The sequence below is a fragment of the Dipodomys merriami genome, unplaced genomic scaffold (assembly GCF_024711535.1).
Source record: "Dipodomys merriami isolate MVZ:Mamm:240054 unplaced genomic scaffold, mDipMer1.0.p SCAF_13, whole genome shotgun sequence".
Classification (NCBI taxonomy): Eukaryota; Metazoa; Chordata; class Mammalia; order Rodentia; family Heteromyidae; genus Dipodomys; species Dipodomys merriami.
The window spans coordinates 22238926-22259531 of NW_027202604.1; the positions used below are offsets into that span (position 1 = coordinate 22238926).

General features: G+C 43.8%; 1 protein-coding gene across 4 annotated transcripts in view; it reads right to left on the reverse strand.

Annotated features, from left to right (window-relative positions):
• The window catches only part of Prickle2 (prickle planar cell polarity protein 2), a 314539-nt gene that overhangs the window by 100580 nt on the left and 193353 nt on the right, over positions 1 to 20606 (reverse strand). Inside the window, exon 1 of one of the 4 annotated variants that reach the window (XM_070018887.1) lies at positions 4014 to 4420. The exons of 2 other annotated variants lie outside the window; for them this stretch is intronic. The gene's annotated coding sequence lies outside the window, so the exon portion shown is untranslated. Of the gene's footprint in view, positions 1 to 2757; positions 2777 to 4013; positions 4421 to 20606 lie in introns of those variants that run through there. One more of the 4 variants, XM_070018889.1, reaches the window with a different exon arrangement.

Sequence of the window (20606 nt, forward strand, 5' to 3'; positions counted from 1 at the left end):
CCCTCAGATTCTTGGTTTGTAGCAGCATATAGTCCCTGGAAGATTCCTGACTGCAATCAGTGAGAAGAAGATAAAAAGGCTTCAGTGAGTCTTCAAGCACAGAATTACAGTCCTAGCTGGGTATGGTGGTATTCACCTGTAATCCCAGATACTCCTGAGGCAGAGATAGGAAGACTATGGTTAAAGGTGATACAACTCAGGCCCAGAGAGAAAGATCCTACAAAAAACAAACTAGCTGAGCACCAGTGGCTCACACTTGTAATCCTAGTTACTCAGGAGGCTGAGATATGAGGATCTCAGTTCGAAAGCCAGCCCATGCAGGAAAGTCTGTGAGACTCTTATCTCCAATAAACTACCCAGAAAAATCTAGGAGTGGAGCTGTGGCTCAGGTGGTAGAGTGCTAGCCTTGAATACAAAGTGTCTCATGGACAGCTTCCCGGCCCTGAGTTCAAGCCCCAAGACTGGCAAACAAACAAAACAAAGCAAAATAAAAAAAAAAAAAACACTTAACTAAAGCAAGCATGAGCCTTGCATTGAAAGAAAAAAAAAAGTCTTCATCTAAATGCCAGACAGAATTCCTGAGGGACAAGCCAGCAGTGGAGAGAAAGGATGGGCGTGGAGGCCTCTGGATGAAGAGCTCTGGTCTCGGTGCGGCACTTCGGTGGGTAAGAGTGCATCTTACACCTAGCTTTGGGAATGAATGTGCAAGGGAATCAACCCCAGACTGGAACCAGGGCTGAGGTCTTTGGCCTCTTCAGCCTTCAGTTTTTCTGATAAATGAGTAACAACACTAGTGCCCTTGTCATTCACAGGTCAGAAAGGAACAGGAAAAAGGCAAGTCACTGGCACCACCAGTGGCAGGAAATGAGCAAGGGCCTTATAGACATCATCTTCCAACAGCCCTCTGCTCTCAGAGGGACCTTACTTCCAATATTCTTAGGAGAAAGTCAAGTTCAGGAGCGAGGCAACTCTCCCAAGATCATTACAGGCTAGTCAGGAGGCGACCCAGATGGGCTTTTATCAAGGTATAAACATTGTCCTCCAAACAAAATACAATTGGCAGATCATTGGAAACCAGGAAGTGCTCATACTGGATCTGAGTTTCTTAAGAATTTTATAACAGACCTCACTGATTGCTTCAACTGCCCTCTCCCACGTTTTTTAAAAATATATTTTATTGTTATTATAGAGGTGCTATACAGAGGGGTTAATAGTTACATAAGTCAGGTAATGAGTACATTTCTGTTTGAACCAGGCCATCTCTTCCCTCACTCTCTCCCAGTCTTTCCACCCACAAGATGTACAGTTCATGTTCCACATGGTGTCTAGGGAGTATCACTGCTCTATTTGTTCTTCACCCTTTCATCCACCTTCTCTGTGCCCCCCCCCTTTGCCTTCCCCAAAACAAATAAGACAAAATGAAAAGACAACAAAAACAGCAACGATGACAACAACAAAATCTTGTTTCCTGTAGTTTGTTTCATAAGATATTATTTTACATGATCATATACACATAGCTACTGAGCCTTTGTGACCCATTCCTATTATTATCCTCCTTTGGTCTCATATATACTAGGCAAGCTCTCTACCACTAAGCAACACCACTAGCTCTGATTTACTTTGTACATTCTTCTTGCAGACCTTTGTATTGGAATACCATTTCTCCTACACTGAAAAGAAAAAGGTGGAGAGGACAGGGAGAAACAGCTGCCCTGTTGCATGCCTGCAGCCTGCTCACTGGGAGGAAAGAGAGATCAAAAGTCTGGCGTAGACACATTACAACAGTGGACACAGAATGAAGCCAGAGATGGGTGGCAGGCAGGTGGGGGAGAAAACAGCCTTTCCCTTCACTGTCAACCAAAGAAGCTGAAGCCACCCAGATGGTGGCATAATTCAGCCTTGGAATTTCTCAAAAGCCACCTAGCAGCTGATAAACACATTCCGAGGCCTTCTTGGATGGGGAAGAAATTGCTAAGAATCTATGCTGAAAAGAGACAGAAAGAAAGAGAAGAGAAAGGGAGAGAGGGAGAAAGGAGAGAGAGAGAGACAGACAGACAGACAGACAGACAGAGACAGAGACAGAGAGACAGAGAGCACTCCCTCTCACATGCACAGTTGGAGAAATGTGTCCATTCCAGTTTGGACCCTGCAAGCTTTCTCTGTGTGACTTGTCAGTGGCCCAAACAAGAGGTCTCCTTCAAGGGTGCTGAGTCCCAGCTAGCATGAAATTGTCATTGTATCATCAGTTAGGTTTAGATCTGCAAAATTCAGTAGTTCTGAATAATATGCTTCAAAGCTGTCAACTCCATTAGGAGTGTGGAAAGTTCCTTTGTGTGGAAATGGTTTGGGCTCCACTATGACTAGAGACGGCATCATGCTTGCTGGTACAACCTCTCTGCAGGCAACTGCCTGTGAACATATTGCTTTTCAATAGATGGGTTTGTTTCCAGCAATTAGGTTTAGGATGATAATGTCAAAAAAGTAGCAATGACAGTAATAATAATGATAATAATAATAATAAGTAATAGCTGACATTTACTGGGCACCTATGATGCTTTTTATATGCCAGCTCACCAAATCCTGACACTTACCACACTGCCTGTAGACCCCATTGCTCTACCCATTTCACAGATGGGAATCTGCAGACCAAGAGGTAGCTCAACTACCATCTAAGCTTCCTTCCTTTCTTATCTCCCCCCCCCCCACATTGTATGGGTAAACCTTTATAAACATGCCATCATAGACATGCTAGCTCACCATTTCTGCTCCAGTGCCTGACGGAATCAACATATTGTAATTTTCACATGAAAAAAAAGAGGACTCCTCAAAGGGACAGAGCAATGGATGGAAAGGCAAAACCCGTTTACAAGAACGCCAGAAGACATTAACATCCAATTTTCCAGAATACTGCCATTCTGTCAAAGTTGTGACTTTTTCTCTGGAGGCCCCAGAGCCAGTCATCGTAACCCATCTGCAAAAGGCTGCCAGCCTTCTGGGGAGCAGAAGAATGAGAGCAGGGAATCAAGGCTGCCTTCTTTGAGCTTAATTCTCACTGAGATGGGTTGATGCCCCAGCAAAACAAGCCACATGCATGCAGCCTGATGAGGTGCAGGCCTGGAAGACCCCATCTGCGGTCTCGCCCGCTTCGGTACTCACGCAGTACAAGCACAACTCTGCCCCCAGGGAAGCAATTGATGCGCTTAAGTTGTGTCCTAGCCACAGTCACACTGGTGGATGGCACTACATCTGGCACACGTCATTTGCTCCAGAGTGAATTGTCCCAGTCTCAAGGATTTCTAGTTCATAAAAGTCCCCTTGGACCCCAGCAGAGTCTGAGATAACCTAACAAAGAAAGATGGGATTAAAATCTGTATTTCATCCCCACACCTCCATCGCAGACGAGCAGTGCTGGGTATTCATTTCTGAGAAATGAAGAGGAGAACAAACTATGAACCCTCAGTCAAGAAGCTCAGGACAGGGAATCAACGAAATCATGTGGTTTCAGAAAGCTATGGAGTCAGACTCCAAGACTCTGTCACCATTTCTAATCTGAGAGCACTGACTAAAATTAAACCTCAGTAATTCAAAAGCCAGTTCTTTACCTGCAAGACTGAGCTAAATCCTTGTGCCTCCTGAGATTTCTGACAGGATATGCTGGAAATGACAGCTGTACCTGAACACTACCAGGTGTTTGGTTCTTAACCCTTTCCACTCTTTAAGAAAAAAAAAGGAAGGAAGGAAGGTATACTTTCTGAGAACTACTTTTGCCCCTTACGTATCAAGATGTGTTTCTCCAAGATACATTAGAGCAATGATATACCTCTTTGCAAAACTGAACTTACTCACGTGCAAAGGAATGGCAAAAGGTACCAGACCACCAAAAAAAAAATGCTGGTCACAAGATAAGAACACTCTCCTTCCCCCATGCAAAGACCCGAATGCTTTTCTCATCCTGCTTGGAAAAAAACACTTCTGTTTCATTTGTGAATTGAGAGAGCAAATTTCTTACCCACCTCCAGGGAAGATGAGATACTCAGCCTCCCAGAAGCAGCTTCTCACAGACAGGGGAGTTGCTCAGTTTCCCCAGTTCACTTTCTCCCTGGATCCGGTGTCTGAGATCGCAAGCAGGAGCTCAGGCAGCCCAAGCATCTTCTCCAACCAAAGTCTCTGCAAATCTGAGTCTCCTTCCTAAGCCAGCAGCCAGCAGGCCCTAGCCGGAGCGAGTCTGCATTCCCTCAGGGAGAACCCCATCCCTGGATCTAGATCAGAGGTGATCCACCAAGCCCCAAGCTGAGGAGGGAAAGAAGACTAGGACTTCTGCCCTTCTTCTGGGTCCACCCGAGCCCTCCGATCGCTTTCCTGAGAACCCCAGCTTCCTCTGAAGGAAGTCACAGACCCCCAGCTTCTGCGTCACCAGCTGATCCCCAGCCAGACCTGGGAGACGAAGTCAGCTGCTCAAAAAGCCCAGGCCACTGAACCAGGAAATGTGCAGCTTGGCCAGAAAATAATAATAATAACTGTCGGCGGAGCTGCTGGTGGTGCCAGAGAAGTCGCTGTTGCAAAGCCTGCATCCTCCGCATGCTAATGAGGCTGTGATGTCAGCAAGTCAGTCACGGCATCTGGACGTCCCAGCCTGGCTGCCCGGGGCTCAGATTTATTTACATGTAAATTAGCCTCGCCTTCCAAATCAATAATCCCCCAGCCAGTGAGACCCAAGGGAGAGAAAGACTTTGCTGATGCAAAGGCCTAGCTATGCAGCCTCCAAAGGAATGGGGGGGGGGGGGAGATGGATTTGAGGGAATAACATAAGAAATGATATTTTAAAGACACAAGTCCTTTTTTTTTTTCCTTTTCAAAAACAGTACTCTGACGTGCCAGGGATTAGAGCTGGGCACAGTTATCAACCTGAGCGCCTGTTTCAGATTAGATGTTCCACCAAGCCAGCAGAACAATCAAGAGTTCCTCTCTCTCTCTCTCTCTCTCTCTCTCTCTGTCTGTCTTTTAAAATCAAAAACCACACTGAGCCTTCAAATACTGCACTTTTTTTCCTTTCCAAGTTACATTTCAGGGTGCCAGCTGTTTGCTCTCCTGGGACTACGCCACCTTTTGAGTTGTAGTCCAACACTGGATTAAAATGCTCTAGCCTCATTGGCTTGGTTGGTGAATAGGTCACACACAGCCTCCAACCTCTTCCCCCTATTGCAACTGGACAGAGAAAATGACAAATCATAAAGCAGCTCAGGGTCACCAGAGCTCCCTGGGGTCCTTAAGAGAAACTCATTGGACAGATTAGAAAACAGGGACTTTTCCATCATCCCTCAGGGATTTCACATATGCTGAACCTTCAGACTGCAGCTTCCCTGAATCTTTTTGGGTCTGGAATCTCCATCTTAGTGTGTTCCAAAGATGTCAATGCGAGGAAATGGAAAGGGAAGAGTCTGTAGAGCAAGAAAGCCTTCAGTTTAAATTCTGGCTTTACTTCCTATGGGGCAAGTGACCTTGAGCCAGTAACTTTAGGGGTCTTAGCCTTATTGGTACCATTCCCTCATAAAATAAACTTTTACTAAGCACATGCTCTGCCACACGTACGGTTCTAATGCCTAGGTGTTTCCAATATGCATTCATTGAGCTTCCATACTACACATTCTGTAAGAAGCAGCACAAACGTTGAACACAATGGCAGCAACGTTTGTTAACACTATGGTACTCGCTCACTACATCATTTTTCTTGATATTTTGAATGAGGCCAAAAAAATTGAGACCACTAGGACTGACCATTGATTTTTCTTCTCTGTGGTTGTAAAATCCCATTGCCTGTAGGTCCCCAGACCTAGTGAAAAGCAAGTACCAAGTAAGGACTTGGTGCTAGTGAATGAGGAGGGGCGGAGGTGGCTGGGAAGAGGTGCAGTGGTACACCCAGCGCAGGGCTCCCCTCCCCCCACCCCCAGGATGAAGCAGCCAGCGGGCTCCCTGCCCACATCCCCCTCCACATCCAGATGAGCTCTGCCCTTTCAGCTGGAGCTCCTGAAGCTTCAAATGAATTTCTTTGTTGGATGTGGGGAAGTTAAATTACATCTTTTGTTACCTATAATTGTATTAATAATGCTTAATAACTTCTTTCAGAATGCTCCTCTCCGGTTCACAGAAGACCTTTCATGGTGAAAATCATGGGACCAGGAATAACTTTTCACCAAGGGAAATGGAAGATAAGCAAATGAGTAATGCTCTGCTTAGGTCTCTGGTGCGCAGAACTCCGAGCATGTGGGCAAAAACTCTTAATAAATATAACAGTTTGGAGTAACCAATGGCAAAGCAGAAGCAGGGACATTGTACCCCAGTGTGGCTCCCTGTCTCTCTATGTGAAGATGGGTCTTCTTGTCAGCAGTTTGATCATCTGAGAAGTATGAGAAGCAAATTGCAGAAGAATGACAACGAAGAGGCAAGTTGGGACACAGAGAGTGACAGGGATTGGTCCTCACCTGCTACAGATTTGACAACAGACTTGCCCATTTCATGAGTTCACAATATAACACTAGAATGCACAGTCTGGGGTCAAACCCTCCTTCTGACATTTGCCAGCTCTGTACCTGGAATCCTGACATTCTCATTGTGATGTAGGTAAAGAGAAGGCCACAGGCCGGGTGCCCGAGGCTCACACCTGTAATCCTAGCTACTCAGGAGGCTGAGATCTGAGGATCATGGTTCAAAGCCAGCCCTGGCAGAAAAGTCCATGAGACTCTTATCTCCAATAAACCACCAGAAAACTGAAGTGGCGCTGTGGCTCAAGTGGTAAAGCACTAGCCTTGAGCTGAATAGCTGAGGGACAGCACCCAGGCCAAGAAAGAGTTCAAGCCCCACAAATCACAGTAAACTAAAGATATCTTAAGTCCTAAATGCATTTGACACCCTCAACCAACACGCTAAAGCATGGAGTATCACGGTGTTTTCCATTGTATTCGTGTAGAATTGACAAGATGCTGTAGTTTACTGCCCACATCACAAGAGAGTCTCACACTGAGTATCACTAACCTGGGAAAAGATGGAAAGTCAACATTTAAAGTGTGGCTTCTGCTGAATGCAAACAGCTTTTGTATCTCTGTCAAGCTGAAATACCACTCAGTCAATCCATCGGAAGTTAGACACTGTCTGTATAGGTCTGAGATCCCTGGATATTTCATCTACTCCTTCATTTACTCATTAAATAAGGCACCCTCTATTTGTCTGTCACTGTGGTAGGCCTTGGGGACATTATGATGACCATGATTGATATGGTCCCAGCCTTAAAAGACCTAGGCAATAAAAAGGGAAGACAATTAAGTAAGCCATTAGAGTCACATGTGATGTGTGTTATGATATGGGACAGGACATATGTGAGTCTGTAGAAGGTCTAATTGTAGTCTAGAGGGGGATGATGGGAAAGCACATGTCCTGAGAAAGCTAGATATCTATGCATCATGTTCACAAAGAGTATTAAAACAACAAAACCCACAGGCAATTCCTTCTGACTATTATTTTTATATTAGAGAGCATTCTTTTGGAGATATTTGGAAAATATGCTGCTAAGGTATTCAATTAAGAAAAAGGAACAATCTGGGAATTCCAGAGACCTAGTAAATTGGGACAAAATGTACTTCATGTCAGGAAAATTCCACACTCATGACAGCAGACATCATAAAGCCAGGGTAGGGAAGTCTGGGCCTGCCCTATCTACCATATATACAGGAGACTGTATCATGTATTTAATATAGAGACCTGTAAAATGGAGCACACTCTTGTTGGGATATAGGGGATACTTTCTGATTCTCAGACATTTCTGTTTATGTAGGATGTTGGAACATTTAGATAAGTGACCATAACAGAGCATAGAAGAAGCAAGGAGGCCAGGACTGATTGGTGAAGGTGATAAGGGAATCAGGAAAAGTGTGACTTGAGTCAGGCCGCCGAGTCAAAATGAATTTTACTCTTTTGGATTTCGAAAACAATTTTCTAAGGGGGTGGGGGGAAGGTCTTACTACCCATGACATGAAATTCAGAAGCTATAAATAAATTTTTTTTTTAAAAGACTGCTAAAATTGCCAAGGTGAAGTGTTAGCAGCTAAGGTCAAATTTCAGCAGCCAGTTCTGGGCAAGAGGATAAACACTACTAGGAATGTAGAATTGAATGTAGAATTGAAACGCTTGTCTGCATAGGCACAGGATAGCAGAGCAGCACCAACATGACAATGGCAGGTAATGACAAAGAGGCAGCTCCATGCAGGCTGCAAAATCAAATCATCCGTCCATTCTGGCTGGTGTTAGTCAGAATCTTGTTAGAGGATTATGGCGAAAGGTTAAGTGAATCTTCCTGGTTAGCTTACAGAAGAGAAGAGTAAGTGATGACAAGGGCCATAACCTCCTCGAGGAAGAGCTGGATGAGGAAGGGTGTAATGAGCAATTTTTAATCTCCATTTCCACAGGCATAAAATAAGGAGCAATGAACTTTAAATGAGCTAAAGAGGGCTTTCACTTGGACGTTAAGGAAGGCTTCTGAATATAAAGATAAGAACTGGTGTGGGTCACTTGGGGGAAAAAATGTTAAAATTCTGACTTTGGGAGAACTTCATAACGATAAAAGGCAGTATGCTACCCTAGCTGGTTTAGATAAGGACATTCTGTGAAATCCTAATTATGACAAGAGATAGTACCAAGGTTTTAAACCACTCATCCAACAAATTCATTTATTTTTAAAACAAGTACACTGTGTGCATGTGTGTGCTTAAATGACCTATTCAAAAGTGGTTCTCTGACATTCAAAGATCCAAATCCAATAAAATACGAGGAGGCTGACAAAGGATCATCACCTAAGCAGGGTTAGGCTAGGCAATGATGAGGTAACAAACAATCCCAGATCTCAGACTATAACACAACAAATACTGATTTCTCACTCAGGCAAGGTTGGTTTGGTTCCACAGGCTTTTCAAGTACCTTCCCTCTAGGCAGTGACTCAATGAACTGCTACTCTTATCCTTCTGTGTCTCTGTGATTTCAATCCAAAATTTCCAAGTTATAGCAACAGAAGAAAAGAGAGATGAATAAGACTTTCCATGATTTGGTGTGGAGATAAAGAATATCCTTACTCAATCTAGTTCAGTGACCTCACTTTACTCTAAATAGGCTGAGAGGGAAAAAGAATGCACAGGAAGGAGAGAGAGAGAGAGGAAGAAAAGGGAAAGCAATAATGGGGGGCGCCATTGTATCTGCCACTGCTGTCCATTTCTATTTCAGCTACAAAGATATTAAGAAAAACACACAGTCTATTAAGCCGATAACACCTTAAAACAAAAGGAAGATTAACCACCAAAAATACCCTGGTAGAAGTCCTACAGGAATACTTAGGATCTAAATAGGAAAAAAACAAAGAACATAGTCTACGTTGTTAGTATTTTTCAAAAGCAACATCCAACCAAAGAAATCACGCAGAAAACAAATGTTTAAAATGTGCAAGCGAAGCTGCATAAGGCATCAGAGAGGGTAGAACTCCCTTTATAGAAAACAGAGAGCTCCACAAATATTTCTGACCCCTTTTCCAATTCCGATTTATAATGTACGTCCTGCAATGGACAAGGGCCTTGTCATTGCAAGAACTTTACTAAACCTGGATGCAAATATGGCTCTGTATTCTCTCACTTCCATACCCTGGATAATTCCAGTCACCTCATCTCCTCTACAAGGCTCAGCTTCTTCACTTGGCTGTGGCTCCACTAGCCAAGCACTTGCCTAGCAAGATTCTCCAGGACTGTCAAAAATCAATTGCTATAGTGGTTGGTCCTTGTACACCCTTTGTGATGATGCTGTCAGGAATAGTATCATTGGGAATGCAACTATAGCACGGACTTCTGAGTATCACACAGAATCCTCCTGACATCTTATCTAGACTCAGTATCGTATTTGTAGTTAAGAACAGATCTAGAGTTAGTATCAGATGTAGAGTTAGTCTCCCATCCCATCCTAGTTAGTGGCATCTAGTTTTCTGCTAGTCTCTTGATGGCATCTCTGGTATAATTTAAAAAACTCTGCTGATTATAATAAACATCTATCTTTCTATCTAGGATTTACAAAAGACTAGATATGATAAAGCCTATTAAGAACTTTGTAGGTAAACAGCAAACAGTAGATGTCAAGATAAAAGTTATTTTCTGCCCGTTGCTGGTGGCTCAGGCCTGTAAGTCTAGCTACTCAGGAAGCTTCGCTGAGGATCACAGTTCAAGGCCAGCCCAGTCAGGAAAGTTCATGAGACTTAAAAAAAAATTATCTTTAAGTAGTTGTACAAGGGAGATGTCAGTTAACAAAGAAGTATATGAATACACTGCATCATGATTTGTGTCGTGAGACTCTTATTAAACACCAAAAAATGGGAAATGGAGACATGGCTCAAGCAGTACAACATTAGCCTTGAGTACAAAAGTTCATGGACAGTGCCTAGGTTCTGAGGTCAAGTCCCCAGGACTGCGCGCGCGCGCGCGCGCGCACGCACACACACACACACACACACACACACACACACACACACACACACACACACACACACACACACACACACACACACACACACACACACACACACACACACACACACACACACACACACACACACACACACACACACACACACACACACACACACACTCACTTTTTATTTGGTTATCAGAGATGGGATCAGCAAAGAAGCTGCTACCATACATGATAAAATTATTCATGATCCACACAAGGATCAGTTCCCCCCTGCCAAAAGCCTCCTTCCTTGTCTATATGCAAACCTTCTGTATTTTCTCTATACTCAGATCGTGGACACTTCTAAAGCTTGAAGAAAAGACCCAAACATGTACACATTTTAAATCCAGGAAAAAAGACCTTTCTTCTTTCCCATCATCTGAGAAATCTGCCACATTTCATACATTTTAATTATTCTTGATCCCAATAATCAAATGCATAAAATTTTAACCCAGCCTTTTATCCTCTTTTAATTACATTAATTAAAATGAGAAATACGGACAAGCTAGACTGTGCATCTCAAATGAAAGACTGCTCAGATTGAGCTCACGTCCCCCCAACCCCAGAAGGTTAAAAATTGCATCTATGATTTCAGCAGGCTCACCACTGTCCATGGCCATGAAAAGATTATTAAATTGGCACAATGTGCTAACAAACAGCTTTTCCTGAGACAAAGAAAGCTGCGCTTTTTTTTTTTATTATGGCGGCTTTTGGGAACTACTGACTTTTATTACACAGTTGAGTAGACACCTGAATTAGCTCTATGTAAAAGACTAGGCGAATAAACACGACCCACACAGGGAGGTTTTGATTTACCAGTATCTCCCAAAGGCAGGCTCCTCCACATTTCTCTTGAGAGAACTCTGGCAAAATGAATGATATCCTCGGGAAAAACAACAACCCCAAAAAAAATGTATCAAAAAAAAATTCTGAATAAACACCCTGCCTCATAAAGTAGCAAACTAATAGCCAAGATCCGTTCTGGGAAAATTGGCCCGGAAAAGGAAATATCACAAACATATAACACAAATGTGCTCCCCGCGGAACAAGAAGGACCAACATGCCAGATGTGCTGCAGATTTTATCTCAGTCAGACCTCACCATGATCTAAAAGCAGAGCTTTGACTATCCCCTATCATACAGAGGAGGATCCTGACGTTCTGAGAGATAAAGAATGATAGAAAGATCCAGAGCTGAAATTTGATCCCGGGTCTGATTTCAAACTCTGTATTCCTTCCTTCATTATAGAGGTTGTCAACCTTCCTTTTAAAACTCAGGTGTTGGCCCATCAAGACATTGGAAGTACGTTATTAATTAGAAATAAATAAATAAGGTCCTATAGCCCTGTAGGTTAGACAGCCTTTGAAAAGAATATTCTCTCCAAGATGTATGGTCTTTTCTTTAGAGCTCTTATTTCTGTTGCAAAGATCCACAGTCTCAGTTAATAATGGTGATCCATTCTTGGATAAAATGCTATTACTTGATTGATATCTTTCTCTCCCAGCAGACTAAGCTGTCCGAGGGCAGGCACTATGCTTTTGTTGGCTCACCTTTCTATTTGCAGCTTTGGTATACCTCACAGACTAACAACCAATCAATCCAACTGACAGATGAATGAACAAAAAGTCTGACAATGATCTTTCCTGTCTGGAAATGAGGAGTAAGTCAGGATTATTTTGATAAGAACATCTCTCTGCTCATTGTACCCTGGCATACTCCTATGAACAGGAAAGGGTGGAGCTAACCTCTTGGAAATACATTCTTAGTTCAACATCCAGGACATCTCCTGGCTTCCTTCCTGCTGTCTGGCTGCTCCTTCTTGGTCTCTCTAACTGGCACCTCCTCATCAGCCTGAGACCTCAATGCTGGAGAAACTTAGGGTTTTATCCTGACCCCACTACTCTTCCCAGTTGCCATTTATTACTTTATTCTGGCCTAAGGTCTTCAATACCACCTCCATATTGAGAACTCAGGCCAGACATTTCCCACAAACCAGAGGCATACCTAATAACTGCTTTGCAGTCTTTATTAACTCCAATATTTGGCTTCCTTCAACCTTCAGTATAGGTTGTAGTTCATGTTTCATGTTTTCTCAAAAAGTACATGTTTTAGATAATAGAGTACGGAAACACTAAATAATGACTGCCACCCTCTTTTGAGAGCTTGTTATATGCTTGTTTCGTGACTAATAGAAAAGGTGAGTGGATCCTGTTTCCCCTGCAGTGTGCAGCTTCTCAGGCTGGTTCTCAGAGGCCTTAGTAGTCTTCTTGATCAACTGGGCTGGTCCTTGCTGCCTAGTATCACACCCGGCTCTTGGCCTCCACTAATTGCTAGCTGATTGCTCTATTGTTCTATACAATATCCTTTAAAATAAATTGCTCAAAAGTTTGATCTGATGAAAGCATACTGCCTTTACAAGTGCAGGGTGGGGCCAGTCTTCCAAGCTGCCCTTCCCAAGATAGAACAATAGCCTTAGACTGATAGCTGGCGGAGAAGTTCCATCTTCTTGGCAGTACACTCTTGGAGCAGTTTCCATCTCATCAATCTATGTTCAATGGGAAGAGGGAAGTGACCAACTGGCATGGCCAACATGCCATAGAATCTTCACTTACCAAGACTACTACTGAGTAGATTTTCTTGACTAGTGTTTGATTATTAGCTGCATGCTTTCGGGACAAATTTCAAAAACCTTAAAAGATTGCCTTTCATACACACACACATACACACACACACACACACACACACACACACACATACACACACATACACACACACACACACACACACACACACACACACACACACACACACACACAGCAAATTTTCCCAACTGAAGGGTCTACCATGTTCCTCACATTGCTAGCATGGATGAGCAACACTCTTGAAACCCATTCTACATTTTGTTTATCAACTATCAATTCAGTCTTTTATTGCCTATGGGCAGAAGAATGGCTGGCACATAGGTGATCCCCCAATAAAGATTGGGGGAGTCAGAAATAGAAGAAGGGACCAGGATCCACGCCTATCCTGTGTGTGCCATGGATGATCATGGAGACTGTCACACTGATGAGGTGCTCATGATTACAACAATCATGAGTAACTGCTATTCTTTATTTTCAGGAGACATTTTTCTTTTCAGTGTCCTTGGAAACTGATCACAGTACAGGGAAACTGTTAAATCTATAAAAGTCATTAAATAAGGCATTGATGGAACCAAGTTTAGCTAGGGCATACATATCTCTGAACTTGCTGTCCTGGATTCTGCCTTTGTTCATCTTAAATATTCCTTAACACCTATAAATGACTCACTGCAGAGAATATCTAATTTATCTTTGTTTGAAAGAAAGTCTTGTTATAGTGGAATCAGCCCAGCTATAACAATCAAAAAGTCTGTATCTGACCTTGGGCTCTGGCTTTTGCTCTCAGTGTGATATTGAGCAAGTTTCTTACCCTCTCTGCTCTTCAGAAAGTTTTTCTAAAAAGTATGAATTATGGTGATAACTATGTTTACTTCCCCTTCTTTCTCTACAATATGTACTCTGCTTTTAAGCCTATTGATGGGAATGTAAACCAGTGCAACCACTGTGGAAACCACTTTGGAGATTCCTTAAAAAAACTGCCCTGTGATCCAGCAAACAAGTCAGGATATAGTAAAGACATTGCACAACCATGTTCACTGCTGCACTATTCACCATAGCCAAGTTATGGATAGCTTTGAATGAATGGATAAGAATACCCCCCCCACACACACACATACATACACACACACACACAATGGAATTTTACTCATCCATCAGGAAGAATAATAGTGTATCATTTGCAGGGAAATGTCTAAACCTGGAAAAATTTCATTAAGTGAAGTCAGGTTCAGAGAGACAAAGGATGTATGTTTTCTCTCATACGTGGAACTTAGACCTAAATTATAAATATAAACATATACAGGATCATATGCATATAAAACCAACTAGATTAACTCAAGTATAGTATACAGAGGTAAGGATTCCAATGCTGTAACTTATTTTAACAACTAATTTATGATCTAACAAAATGAATACCAGGAAGCTGGCACTTGGACAGAGGAGGGAAGGGATTCGTGTGGTCAAGGGGAGGGGAATAGACAAATGGAGAGAAGAAGAATGGGAGAATGCAGTCATAAGATTCCATGTACCTATGTAAAAATAGAACTAGGAAAACTGAGAGGATGGGTGGGATTGAGAAAGATAGGATGAAAGGGGGTGATCCCAATCAAGATGCATGATACTCATGAACTAACATGTTGGATTGAATCCCCTTGTGTAACTACTATTTAAATATAATTTTAAAAAGTTAAAATCAATAGTGGTGAGAACTATGTTCACAAATAACCCAGTACTGCTCCAGACACATCAGTATGCTCAGCATTTAGGTACTATTATTATTATTCTATGTAAAGCAGTCATAATACAAAGCTATCCACCCACCCTGCTGGCACCATCTGCACATCTACAGAGACCAGTGCTACCAGGGAAAATACCTTCGTGATGATCTATGTAAAAATTTCCTCCTTAAAACTATAAAAACTATAAAACTAAGGACCCCTAGCTGGCTGAGCTACAAAACAGTCCCCTGGTTGTTTCTGGTCCATCACACTCTTCCTCCTGGTCTAAGAGGAGTCCTCCAGGCTCTCTGTCCCTGCAGGAGGCTGCTAGGAATTCTGCCTGAAAACTGTCATCTTCCCTCAGGGAAGGAAACTTCAGAGACAAGCCATTATTTTGAGGATGACCTTCCAGCTACCACCAGGAGCCCAACATGAGCAGGAGAATGTAGAATGCCAAGGATAAAATGCAAGCTTCAGAATTTGAATAGGTTAAAACCACAAAGTGCTTCCTTCTAAAGAAGTCTCTTTGCATTAGGGCTAACAGGTAGCAGGGTAAGCTACCAAGATAGACACTGTCTGCTGGGTGGAACCAGTCCCCTTATTACCAAAGACTTCTGGTAACAGGCACCTTGTCAGGTAAGAAGACAGTTTAAGGGCAAGTCCCAACTCTGCCCCTTAGTAGCTGTGTGAATTGAGACAAGTCACTTTCCGTCTCTGAGTCTCATTCAACTGTGCCTTGTGGTCTTTCTGGGATCTAAAACAGAATGCAGGTAACTGCCAAGCATACAACAAACAGGTGCTTACTCCATGTTTGTAGATCCACAGCATAAGCACACTGTGGGAAGCTTTTACATTCAATCATTTCAGGTCCCTTACTGGGGAGGGGGGGTGTCCTAGTAGCCAAGGTGGGGTCTCATACTGCCTGTTTACAATCTTTCTGTCCCTGAGATGCACAGCAAGCAGGAACCCCACCAGTTCATCCTCAGGGTCACCGGGGGACAGACTCAGATAGACGTCAGCACAGGCTGCTGTGAATTATTTAGCACCTTCTCTGAGGGGGCCTGAGCTTGAGCAGCTCCACACACAGTGAGGTAGCAGCCTGTGACTCATCCTCAGGAGCTGCATTCCTCTTCTCTTAAACAGCACAAGCAAAGCCCTGCTGGGGGCCCGGAAGGCTGGGAGATTCTTCTCTGCTCAACTCATCCCAGCTGGGGGGGGGCTGCAGAAGGACGGGTTATTAGGAGCTTGGCCAAGAAGAAGCTACTCTGAGGGGGATTTCAGCTAGCTGGGGTAAGAGGAGACACAAATACTGGCAATAAGAAGTGTAAGGAATAAAAGGAGGTTGGGAAAATAGGATACTTCCTGGACAGACCCATTAGCACAGCCAAATCAGTGCTACCAGGTGCCTTCCACAGGTACCACAATGGCCACAGTCCTTGGGGACTGACTCCCTGTCCAACTACAGCCATTGCTATCCAAAGGTCAGGCCATAAGAACATTGCAGAAGATTTATAAGCTCCATTTGTAGGTGACTTTTACTGCATTTGCAATGTCTACTTCAACCTTCACAACAACCCTTCAAGGTTACTCCTGGAGTCTCTTCTTATAAAGAAACTGAAACTCAGAGAAATCAAATAACGAACTAATATAACCATTTTAGTTCTGAATGTATTCCCCTTTTCTACTGTTCTCATTTTTCCAGTTTTTAAAATTTCCATTTGGCCTGCTGATTTGGATCTTCCCTTTCCAACCTAAATTTGGGCCGATCCTACTATAAGGTACTTGGTGTGATCAGACATTGGCCAGGCCAAGAAAACCAGTTGGAAGAACAAGCCTGAAAGGACCATCTGTCAACTTCATTGTGCCTTCAGTGACTGAAGCAGTAACAATGGGAAACGTGAGTCTAGGCTGAGTGGATTTTGACTTGGATGGAGCCCGTGAGATACTCTCTTCAAATTGAGGAAATACAGGAACTCTGTAGGACTCTGGGGGAATCCACAGAACTCTTTGCTTGAAGTCCTTGAGTGGCCTGTGAAATGCCTTGGAGAGTCTATTCCAGTCAGGGGTCCTGCAGAATTCATTGCCTTTCCTTTGACCAAAGAAGTCATCTGCTCCATAGGCAGGTGCTTGAGGGAGCTGCTGAATGGCATGGTACAGTGGTTTTTCAAAGTGTGATCCGGAACTGCAGTGGTAGCTCTACCCCAGAGTCTGATGGAAGTGCAGATGTACAGGCCCCACCCAGAAGTCCCTCCAGGGAGTCAGCATGCATGCTCCCTTGGAGAAACAGGATCCAAATGATATCCAACAACTGCTACTTGAGGCATAAAAATGGTGAGCAAGTGAAAAGGATGGAGAGCCCTTGGCCTGCAGCTGGAGTTTGGCTTACATGTGTGCTTTTATATTGGATCTACACCAGGGGTTGAGAAACTTCCAATGGAAAGGACTCTCAGGATCTGAAGCCGGGGTCATATGGTTTACTATCACCATGGCTCAACTCTGCTGACGCATTGTGAACGCTGTCACAGTCAGTATGTAAAACATACTGAGTTTAGTTTTATCCCAATAAAACTTTATCGACACAGACTATGGTTGAATCCTAGCTATTTAGAAGGCAGAGATGCAGGGATCTAAATTGGAGGCCAGCCTGGTCAAAGTTCAGGAGACTCAATCTCAACGAATGGCCGGGCTCAGTGGTAAGCACCTATTAGCCCCAGTGGCATGGGGAAACATAAGTAAGAAGACTGCAGACCAGATTTGGGCTGAAAGCAAGACCCTACCTAGAAAATAACAAACACAAGCTGGGTGCCAGTGGCTCATGCCTGTAATCCTAGCTACTCAGGAGGCTGAGATCTGAGGATCATGGTTCAAAGCCAGCCAGGGCAGGAAAAGTCCATGAGACTCTTATCTCCAATAAATCATTCAGAAAACTGGAAGTGGCGCTGTGGTTCAAGTGGTAGAGCACTTGCCTTGAGCTGAAGAGCTGAGGGACAGCGCCTAAGCCCAGAGTTCAAGCCCCAGGAGAAAGGAAGGAAGGAAGGAAGGAAGGAAGGAAGGAAGGAAGGAAGGAAGGAAGGAAGGAAGGAAGGAAGGAAGGAAGGAAGGAAGGAAGGAAGGAGAGAGAGAAAGAGAGAGAGAGAGAGAGGAAGGGAGGGAAGAAGGAAGGAAGGAAGGAAGGAAGGAAGGAAGGAAGGAAGGAAGGAAGGAAGGAAGGAAGGAAGGAAGGAAGGAAGGAAACACAGAAGGGGGCTGGAGGTGTGGCTCAAGTGATAGAGTACCTGCCTAACAAATGCAGACCCTGAATTCAATCCCCAGTACACCCTACCCTCCCTCCCTCTTCCCCACCATCCCAACCCCTCCACCAAACAAGCTAAGGGCTCAATTTGGCTTTACTACAAAGAGAACACAACACAACTTAATACATGGCCACAATGGGCTCAATTTCCCAAGCTGGATCTGACTAGTTTGGTGTGGATCTCTTATAATTGAGGGCACACCCCCCAGTCCATGCTCCTTGTTCCCAAATACTGAAGAAGACTGTCAGCTCATGTTAATCATCCTCATTTTTCTCTTTTATTGGTAGTGTCATAAATGTGAACATACGCATGTGTATACGAACGTGTGTATTTCTAGGTATTCCTGGGTCTCTCTGTTTATTTTTAATACTACCAGCCTTCAGTGCTTTCTATTATGTGGGTCCCCCTCCCCACCCCAATTATCTTTAAAATGACCTAGCATCATGACGAAACCCAGAAACTCACATCCCAAAATATGTTGTAATTGTTAACAGTGTTTATTTTAAACCAGAGCACTGGGGAAGTAGGAAATGTGCAGAGAGGTTTGTCTTGAATTTCTTTGACTAAAGGCAGGTTCTTCAGGAGGAATCCAATTGTCATAAAAGCCCCCCTGTGGGAATTTTTATTTACCAGGGAAGATTACGATGGAAGTTAATGTCTCTGTGAAACACAGCCCTCACTCACTACTTCCAACCCATTCATTCTCCCTATGAGTTACCTACACCCCTATGTAAAACAGTACCAAGTCCTACAGGGTACTCATTGTCCTTCCTGGAATATCTCCGTGTGCTTCATACTTGTATGCACTCTGCTAATCTGTCTGCTGCCTGTTTATTTACACTCACAATACTGATTGTCTAGAGGAGAAATGCCCCAGTGACTGCACTAGTATAAAGAAGCCAAGTTTGGGATTCATGGCTGGGAGCTCCGGGTCTTGCTCTGTCCTTAAATAAGACATCAACTCTCCTAGACACGGTTTCCTCTTGCATTCACCCATACCAACTGCTCTTTCGGATTCCTCTCAAGGTTGCAGGGAGAAGCAGCTAGCAGAGTTGCCACAGGAGGCTTGCAACGTTGGCCAAAGCAAGGGGCAAGATTTGTGTTTTGCTTTTTCCCTTCGTAAGCTACCTAACCATGTCCTTAAATGCGAGAGAGGGTCAGTCCAGCATGTCAGTCCTCCGGTCACCAGCCCCTCCTCCTCCTATGGAATGGAGGGAACGTGGCAGGAAAGCCTCCTGAGGTTATTGTGCTCAGCTGATCTGAAGGGTTCTTTGTAAAGCTCAGGGTATCAACCCTGCCGGCTCATCATCTTCTGCTAGTGGCCTGCAGGACCAGAAGTCTTATTTGGAGCCATGCACCCTCATTTCTTCTGCTCCCCTCATCTTGCCACCCCTCCACCGACCCGACCCAAATAAATAAATAATGTGCATCTAACGATAATGATCTTGTCCTTAAAGAAGGAAAAGGGCATATTTAATGTCACCTTCTTAGCAGTCTAGCTGGGGCCTTGTTTTTTCAAACTCCAGTTACATGAATTAAGAGCAGCATAGCCAACTGCACATTTTCCTTGGGAATCTTTCCAAGTCGGAAATTCTTTCTCCTGGTCAACTCCCTCCTCTCCCTTCCCCCCACCCCTGCACACACTCCTTTCTTCTACTTGTACTCTCTTTCCTATAGCTGTCAACCTGGAAGAGAGTCTTTAAAAAAAAACAAAACAGCATAAATCTTTAGATTATCTGGTTGGTAGGTTCCACGAAAGAACACAAAGATTCTTTGATTGGTTGCACAAGTTAATTTTCCATTTACATTATAGTGCAACAATTTATTCTACAATAAAACCAGCCAACCCTGAGACTCTATTTCAGCATGCTTTGGACAGGGTCCAAGATTCCTGGATTCTTTGCTCCTCCCATCCCTTCCCACCCTTGGGTTGCATTTCTTGGGTTATGTTTTACATATTTCAGCTCCCATGTTTTGTGTGTGTGTGTGTGTGTGTGTGTGTGTGTGTGTGTGTTTGCACCAGTACTGAGGCTTGAACTCAGGACCTGGGTACTGTCCCTGATATTTTACACTCAAGACTGGCACTCTACCACTTTAGCCATAGCTCCCTGTCTGACTTTTTGGTGGTTAATTGGAGATAAAGGTCTCATGGGACTTATTTTGGCCAGGGCTGGCTTCAAACCAATGATCTGCACATCTCAGCCTCCTGAGTAGCTAGGATTACAGCATGTGGCTCAGCTCCTACATTACAAAAGACACTAAGCACAAAGCTGCAAGTGACAGTTTGTGGCCCCTGTCTGCATTAACAGCAGAACCAGGAGCATCTCCAGATATGCTGAAGAGAAGCAGAGAGGCGTGCCAAAGGAAAGAGGGGCTGTGAGGAGGAAGGCTTGCAGATGAGCTGAGAACTTACGACAGCCCCGCAC